The sequence below is a fragment of the Dendrobates tinctorius genome, unplaced genomic scaffold, assembly GCF_039654945.1.
Source record: "Dendrobates tinctorius isolate UK_male_01 unplaced genomic scaffold, ASM3965494v1 ptg000100l, whole genome shotgun sequence".
NCBI lineage: Eukaryota > Metazoa > Chordata > Amphibia > Anura > Dendrobatidae > Dendrobates > Dendrobates tinctorius.
In genome coordinates this window covers 4547397-4555815 of record NW_027361768.1, presented here as the reverse complement: position 1 = coordinate 4555815, position 8419 = coordinate 4547397, and the positions used below count along the sequence as shown (strand labels likewise).

At 44.1% G+C, this 8419-nt stretch overlaps 1 long non-coding RNA gene across 1 annotated transcript; it reads right to left on the bottom strand.

Annotated features, from left to right (window-relative positions):
• Nucleotides 1–215: 215 nt before the first annotated feature.
• On the bottom strand, nt 216–1960 carry LOC141099671 (uncharacterized). The gene is made up of 3 exons (XR_012234503.1): nt 1669–1960; nt 1191–1347; nt 216–892 (listed from the first exon to the last, which is right to left on the bottom strand). It is a non-coding gene; the product is annotated as an uncharacterized lncRNA (long non-coding RNA).
• Between the last annotated feature and the right edge of the window lie 6459 nt (nt 1961–8419).

Below are 8419 nucleotides of genomic sequence, written 5' to 3'. Positions count from 1 at the left end.
TATCAGCGTCCATCAAGGGTCAACGTCTCATAAGATTAGCGAATCACACGCATGCGCAATTCAACCCTTAGATGGCCATGATGAGAGGGCAAGCAAAGTATCAAACATACATATGCGTAAACACCCTTGCAGCATGATGAGTAAATGTTAAAATAGTACACATTCAAAACCTGTGGGGGATGTGTATCCCACAGAAACACACTGCAGCAAGATGGGCACTAAGTTAATTATTTATGGGTAATAGCATTTATAAGTGTAACAGCAATTTATTGAAACACAGGAACCCACACCTGTTTGGTGAAGCACACGCATGCACACTCCCCCACAAGAATGTTTATCAAGACAATAAAGACAAGTATTATTCCATCAGCCAGATCCGCATTTGAAGTGGACTGAACCATACAAGCAACATAAGTAATAGTAGCTAGGCACCAATCAGGGTGTATACTAGTTGGCCCTAGATCAGGGTGTCAAGAAAGACACACATAGTGCACCGGTGCTACTGTATCAAAGGGGCAGCGCTTAATGAGATGTTCACCTAGATCTATACACTCAAAAAGGTAGTGGTCAAAAACGCCACACCAAGATGTCATATAGAACAGCAACAGTATGGAGCGCATTAGAGTTGATCTAAAACGACGGAAGACCGAACATCGTTATAATGACAAAAACGGAAAATCCCAAAGAAAAAAAGGGGGGGGGGGGAAGCAGCCACGTTATAATGCAGTCCTCATGATTTTTTCTCTCATAAGATTTTCTTTTTTCACAGGGTGAATTGTAGCATCATGGCAAGGGAGTATTGCTAGAAGACAGCCACATAAAGGAGAATTGAAAATCCAAAACCCGAGAGCAGTCACAGGCTCCAGTATAAGGGAAATCCCGGACCTAAAACCTGGGGGAGGAAGAACAAAAAAAGGGCGGCAGAAAAAGTTAGTAAATGAGATGCAACAGCCCAATCTATAGTTTCTTATAGAAGCCATTATACAGCAGCTCCTCGTTAAGACCACGTGGTGAAAGGCAATCCAGGTCATATATCCATCTCGCTTCCCGCCGGAGGAGTTCTTCTGAGATGTTACCCCCCCTAATGTTAACACGAACCCCCTCCAGACCCATAACCCTAAGGGAGTCAGGGGAGCCACCATGGTTGTCAAGAAAATGGGTGGCCACAGAGGTCAGCGGTTTCCCCTTACCTCTGTCAGCCCTTGCTGTCATAATATTCGAGAGATGCTGCTGTGTCCTGCGTCGTAGTTCCTGCGTTGTCTGCCCCACATACAATTTCTTGCATCCGCAAACCAGGGCGTAGACCATGTTGCGAGAACGGCAGTTGAAATACGCCTTCGGCTGTATCTGTGAGGGCAGACAAAGCGCCGACAAAAATCTGTTAGTCAAAATTCGAGGACAGATGGAACAGTCCCCACATGGAAACGTACCCCTAGTGTCATTACCAGTACGAATCTTGGTAATTGGGCGTCTGAAATGGCTATTGGATAGAATATCCTTAAGGTTCTGCGCCCTTCTAGCCACCACACTTGGGCGTTCATCTATAAAGCGACGTAACTTAGAGTCACTCAACAGGATGCCCCAATTGTTCCCAAGAATTTGGTAAACATCATTCCACTGATTGTGGAATCTCGTGATGAGACTAACTCGATTGCGCACTCCCCTTACCCGTGGATTGAGGAATTCCTCCCTGGGTCTGTTCCTGGAAAACTCAAAGGCCCCAGATACAATCCTCCTTGGATACCCTCTCTCACGAAATCTGTTGGATAATTGTCGTGATTCCCTCAAAAAATCTTCCGTACAGCTGCAATTTCTCCTAATGCGAATAAATTGTCCTTTCGGGATTCCCTTGCGTAAATGTGCAGGGTGAAAACTCTCAAAGTGTAATACGTTATTAGTTGCCGTTGTTTTACGGAACAGCGTTGTAGTAATGCGATTTTGGCACACTCCAATCCTAAGATCCAAAAAATCCACCGAGCTGGAAGAGAAGGTGCAGGTAAGCCTGATGTTCCAACAATTCTCATTTAGCGTTGCTATAAAATCCATTAACTGGGTTTCAGATCCCAGCCCCTTTTTTTCTTTGGGATTTTCCGTTTTTGTCATTATAACGATGTTCGGTCTTCCGTCGTTTTAGATCAACTCTAATGCGCTCCATACTGTTGCTGTTCTATATGACATCTTGGTGTGGCGTTTTTGACCACTACCTTTTTGAGTGTATAGATCTAGGTGAACATCTCATTAAGCGCTGCCCCTTTGATACAGTAGCACCGGTGCACTATGTGTGTCTTTCTTGACACCCTGATCTAGGGCCAACTAGTATACACCCTGATTGGTGCCTAGCTACTATTACTTATGTTGCTTGTATGGTTCAGTCCACTTCAAATGCGGATCTGGCTGATGGAATAATACTTGTCTTTATTGTCTTGATAAACATTCTTGTGGGGGAGTGTGCATGCGTGTGCTTCACCAAACAGGTGTGGGTTCCTGTGTTTCAATAAATTGCTGTTACACTTATAAATGCTATTACCCATAAATAATTAACTTAGTGCCCATCTTGCTGCAGTGTGTTTCTGTGGGATACACATCCCCCACAGGTTTTGAATGTGTACTATTTTAACATTTACTCATCATGCTGCAAGGGTGTTTACGCATATGTATGTTTGATACTTTGCTTGCCCTCTCATCATGGCCATCTAAGGGTTGAATTGCGCATGCGTGTGATTCGCTAATCTTATGAGACGTTGACCCTTGATGGACGCTGATAGCGCTCACAAGATTGGTTGTGGTTATCCGTTTGACCGTACTGCGCAGGCGCGGGAGACTCCAGTCTCATGAGACTTCAACCTATATGCTTTGGTTGCCACGCGACGGCGCCTGCGCAATAGATATGTGTCAACCTGTGAGGTCACATCCGCCTTCATGATTCTCCCTGCACGCGCGGGATACTCTAGTCTCATGAGACTTCAACCTATACGCTCTGGTTGCCGCGCGACGGCGCCTGCGCAATAGATACGTATCAAGCTGTTAGGTCACATCCGCCTTCATGATTCTCCCTGTACGCCGCCAGCCGTCACCTGGTTTGGATTTATTTGTGATTTCTCTGACTTAAATAAGCGGCGCTTAGAGGCTGTAATAGCACTCACCTTGAGAAAGACACCTAGCGGTGTCGGAACGCGTGGGTCCTTGTATACCGCGGTGGCTGCTGGCACAATACACAGACGCTGGGGCGACCTTTGACTGGACTTACTGACTGTGCCTTTGGGTGATGTATTTTATGCCTGTTTGGGATCTTCAATTGCCATACATTACTAGCCCTCCTCCACTTTTTTTGGGCTACTGACTTTATTCTATGGGGAGTTACATCTGTTATTCATATTCCTCATATTAGATACATTTTTCAAGCATTACAGGGCTCCTTTCAGGAAGGTTTGATTGATATTCTGGGTTATGTGCTATGCACTTTACATGTTGGTATAGGATCTTATTGAACTGGCCAGTCATCAGTGTGTTGTTTTCGTCTCCATCATATTGTCTGTATTATATGTTATGATATTGAGAACGTTATTATTCGATATTGGTGCCTTTACATTCTGCAGCCAGCGGTCTACATGTTGATCAGATTTTTTTAATTGTTTTTATGTGTGGTGTTTTTTGCTGCTTCCTTGCTGCTTTTTGTATTTCATAATAAAAATTATATTTTTATAAATACTTGGTTTTGGCGTGGTGATCCCACATTTATGCATAGTCCCTTTCTCTTTTTTGTACAATTGTCTAGTTAACTTGCATGTGGTGATCCCTGCATGAGCATTTATTTGGTTGGTGCCCGCTCACCTGCTCTCTGAAAGACACTGTCTGCAACCTGCAAAAAACCTACAAAAATAATGTCCAATCCGTCTGATAGCAAAAATAACCCTGAAGTCACTAGACTTCTCCCACTATATCAGCACTCTGAAATATTCTGAGACAGAGCAAAAAGAGACCCAACTAGTAAGGGACAAAAAGCAAATTGGCAAAATACTGATAAATAAGAGTGGAAATTCAGCTCAACCCCCAGCAGGGGCTGGCTGACCACACCAAAAAAAACTGAACAGACCAACAAAATCAAGTGTGAACATTAGCAGAGAAACTTAGCTTTAGATGACTGGAACAGAGCTGAAAACCAAGAGCTGACAAGCCAGAAGGAATCACCAGCAACTGAATAGGGCGTCAGCTGTCTTAAATCCAATCTGAGACTCCTGAGGTCCAATCGTCATCCTCATTCTCAGGTGGCAGATCTCCACCGATCAAATCAGCTTCACTACCTCCTGTTACCACCAGAGGGAGTCTGGAAGGAGAACTCACAACTGGTGAACCAGAGAATGAACTCACAACAGTACCCCCCCTTGAGGAGGGGTCACCAAACCCTCATCCACGCCACCAGGCCGATCAGGATGGGCCCAGTGAAAAGCACAAACCAATCTATTGGCATGAATATCGGAGGCAGAGACCCAAGAATTATCCTCCTGACCATAAACCTTCCATTTGACCAAATACTGGAGTCTCCGTCTAACCAAACGAGAATCCAATATTTTCTCTACCTCATATTCCACATTGCCTTCAACCAACACAGGGTCAGGAGGTCCTGCCATAGGAACCACTGGCTCAACAAACCTCATTAACAGGGATTTGTGAAATACGTTATAGATCTTGAACGTAACTGGAAGAGCCAATCGAAACGAAACAGGATTAAGAATTTCCAAAATCTTATAAGGACCAATAAATCTTGGCTTAAATTTAGGAAATGCAATCTTCATAGGAATATTCTTAGACGATAGCCAAACCATATCACCCACTTTAAACTGGGAACCAATGGTCCTATGCCGGTTGGAAAATCGCTGGGCCTTTTCCTGAGAAAGTGACAACTTATCCACCACTTGGTCCCATATCTGCTGCATTCTCTTAACCACAGTGTCCAGACCTGGGCAGGACGAAGATTCCACTTGCCCTGAAGAGAATCGAGGATGAAACCCAAAATTACAGAAAAAGGGTGACATCAAAGTGGCAGAACTAGCTCTATTGTTCAGTGCAAATTCGGCCAAGGGCAAAAATGAGACCCAATCATCCTGATCAGCAGATATAAAACATCTCAAATAAGACTCCAAGGTCTGGTTTGTTCTCTCAGTCTGTCCATTGGTCTGGGGATGAAACGCGGAGGAGAAGGATAACTGAACTCCCAGATTGGAACAAAAGGCTTTCCAGAATCTGGAAACAAACTGGACTCCTCTGTCGGACACAATGTTCTCAGGAATCCCATGTAACCGAACCACCTGTTGTAAAAACAAGGGCACCAACTCAGCGGAAGATGGCAACTTTGGGAGTGGTACAAGATGGACCATCTTCGAAAATCTATCACAAATCACCCAGATAACAGTCATTCTCTGAGAGACAGGAAGATCAGAAATAAAATCCATTGAGATATGGGTCCATGGCCTCTTGGGCACCGGCAAGGGCATCAGCAACCCACTAGAACGAGAACAGGGTTTAGACCGAGAACAAGTCCCACAGGACTGTACAAAATTCCTGATGTCACGAGATAAGGCAGGCCACCAAAAGGACAGACTCACCAAATCTCTGGTACCAAAAATACCTGGATGACCAGCCAATGCAGAGCAATGAATTTCAGACATCACTCTCTTTCTCCACTGGTCAGGAACATACAATTTTCCCATAGGGCAATGCTCAGATTTATCCTCCTGAAATTCCTCCAGGGCACGTCTCAAATCGGGCGAAATGGCAGAAAGAACTACCCCCTCACCTAGGATGGCAGTAGGCTCGGTCACACTAAGAGAATCGTCAAAGAAACTCCTAGAAATGGCGTCTACCTTAACATTCTTAGTACCCGGAAGAAAAGAGACCACAAAATTAAAACGCGTGAAAAACAAGGCCCATCTAGCCTGTCTAGGATTCAAGCATTTGGCCGACTCCAGATAAATCAAATTCTTGTGATCGGTGAGGACCACAACTTGATGTCTAGCTCCCTCCAACCAATGTCTCCACTCCTCAAATGCCCACTTCATGGCCAACAATTCCCAATTCCCCACGTCATAGTTACGTTCAGATGGGGAGAACTTTCGAGAAAAGAAGGCACAGGGATTCATCTTAGAAGTCACAGGGTCTTTTTGGGACAAAACAGCTCCTGCACCAATCTCAGAAGCATCTACCTCCACCTGAAATGGAAGTGAGACATCAGGTTGCCATAAAACTGGAGCTGAAGTAAATCTCTGCTTAAGCTCCTGAAATGCTGAGATAGCCTCAGGAGACCAATTCAGCACATCAGCACCCTTCTTGGTCAGATCAGTCAGTGGTTTGACAATACCAGAAAAATTACCTATAAATTTACGATAGAAATTAGCAAAACCAAAACACTTCTGGAGGGCCTTCAAAGAAGTAGGTTGAACCCAATCATAAATGGCCTGTACCTTGGCCGGGTCCATTTCAATAGTCGATGGAGATAAGATAAATCCCAAAAATGAAATCCTCTGTACACCAAAGAGGCATTTCGATCCCTTAACAAATAGGGAATTCTCCCTCAAAATCCGGAACACAGTCAGGACGTGTTCCACATGAGAATCCCAATCACTAGAAAAGATCAAAATATCATCCAGATAGATGATCAAAACCTTATCCACAAAGTCACGGAAAATATAATTCATAAAGGACTGGAAGACAGAAGGGGCATTAGTGAGCCCCAAAGGCATCACCAGGTACTCAAAATGTCCCTCCGGAGTATTAAACGCCGTCTTCCATTCATCCCCGTGCTTGATGCGAATAAGATTATACGCCCCCCTGAGGTCAAGCTTAGCAAACCAGCAGGCACTCTTAACTCTGGAGAATTAATCAGACATCAGAGGTAACGGGTACTGATATTTAACCGTCATCTTGTTAAGGGAACGATAATCAATACACGGTCTTAATGAACCATCTTTCTTGGCCACAAAAAAAAACCCAGCACCTAAAGGTGACGAGGATGGTCTAATATGACCCTTCTCCAATGACTCCTTAATATAGGATCGCATAGCATCATGTTCGGGTACTGATAAGTTGAAAAGCCGACCCTTGGGAAATTTACACCCAGGCATCAACTCAATTGCATAACTCCTATGAGGAGGCAAAGACGCAGACTTGCTCTCACTAAATACATCAGAAAAATCAGCTAGATAACCAGGAATATCATGAGACTGAGGAGAGGTGGAGAAAACAGGAGCGTCCCTAAGAACACACTGACAGCCCCAACTCACCACACACCCAGATTTCCAATCCAAAACTGGATTATGAGTTTGCAACCAAGGAAAACCCAGAACAATAGTATCACGCAAATTATGCAGCACCAATAATTTACAATTTTCTTGGTGGTCTGGGGCAACTCGCATTGTCACCTGGGTCCAAAACTGAGGTTTATTCTCTGCCAAAGGAGTAGCATCAATACCCCTCAAAGGAATAGGCGTCCGCAGAGGCATCATGGAAAAACCACAACGTTTAGCAAAGTCCAAATCGATCAGATTCAACGCTGCTCCTGAATCCACAAAAGCCTTCGTGGAAAACGTGGACAAGGAGCAGATCAGAGTGTCGGGGTAGCTATTTAAGGAGGGCTAATTTAACCCTTCACGGTTGAGCCAGTGATGTCCAAATTATTCCAGTGTTGCTAGCAACTCAAATGACCACATGGAGACGGGGGTCTCTGTATGGGAGGATCAAGGCAGATCACTAAGCCCCTTTAATTTATTCACATCTTTTATAATCTTTTGCTTAATTATGCAAGGTTCTCAAGTACCAATAGCAACATTTCACTTTGTAAGCCAATAATATTGCAAGAAAACCGGAAACGACATATATGTCCGTATCCAAATAGCGTAGAAAGTAGTATAATGGCATATTCTTCAGAGTTTTACACTCCCGCCTCCCTTATCTTGCACCTGATAGGAACAGTCTGGTTTCATGACAGCCCATGCCAATTATAAAAATTTATCTTACAGCAACAAAAATGAAGAAACGAAACCTTCAGAGAATGGATAAAACGAAACTTCAACTCTGATTTTAGTATTAACCCTTCACATTCCCCCCTAGATAAATTTTTTTTAACACATATGCAGCATCAGAGGTGCTATCCCAAGCTAACAGCTTGAGGGGTACTGGTCTTCACATGACTGATGCCGTGTTATCAGTCATGGCTGTTGCGGCGCACCCATCCCCCCTATATACTGCAGTTCCCGAATAACAATTTTTGATGACGGTGGTGGGGATCTTTTGTAGGTAGGCATGTGCTTGGCTTCAACATCTTCATCAAGTAGCCTTTTGAGATCGGTGCAGAGAAGAGCAGGGGCAACGACACCTTTGGTATCATCATTAGCTGTCTTAGTGCAGACTTTCCTAATACATACAG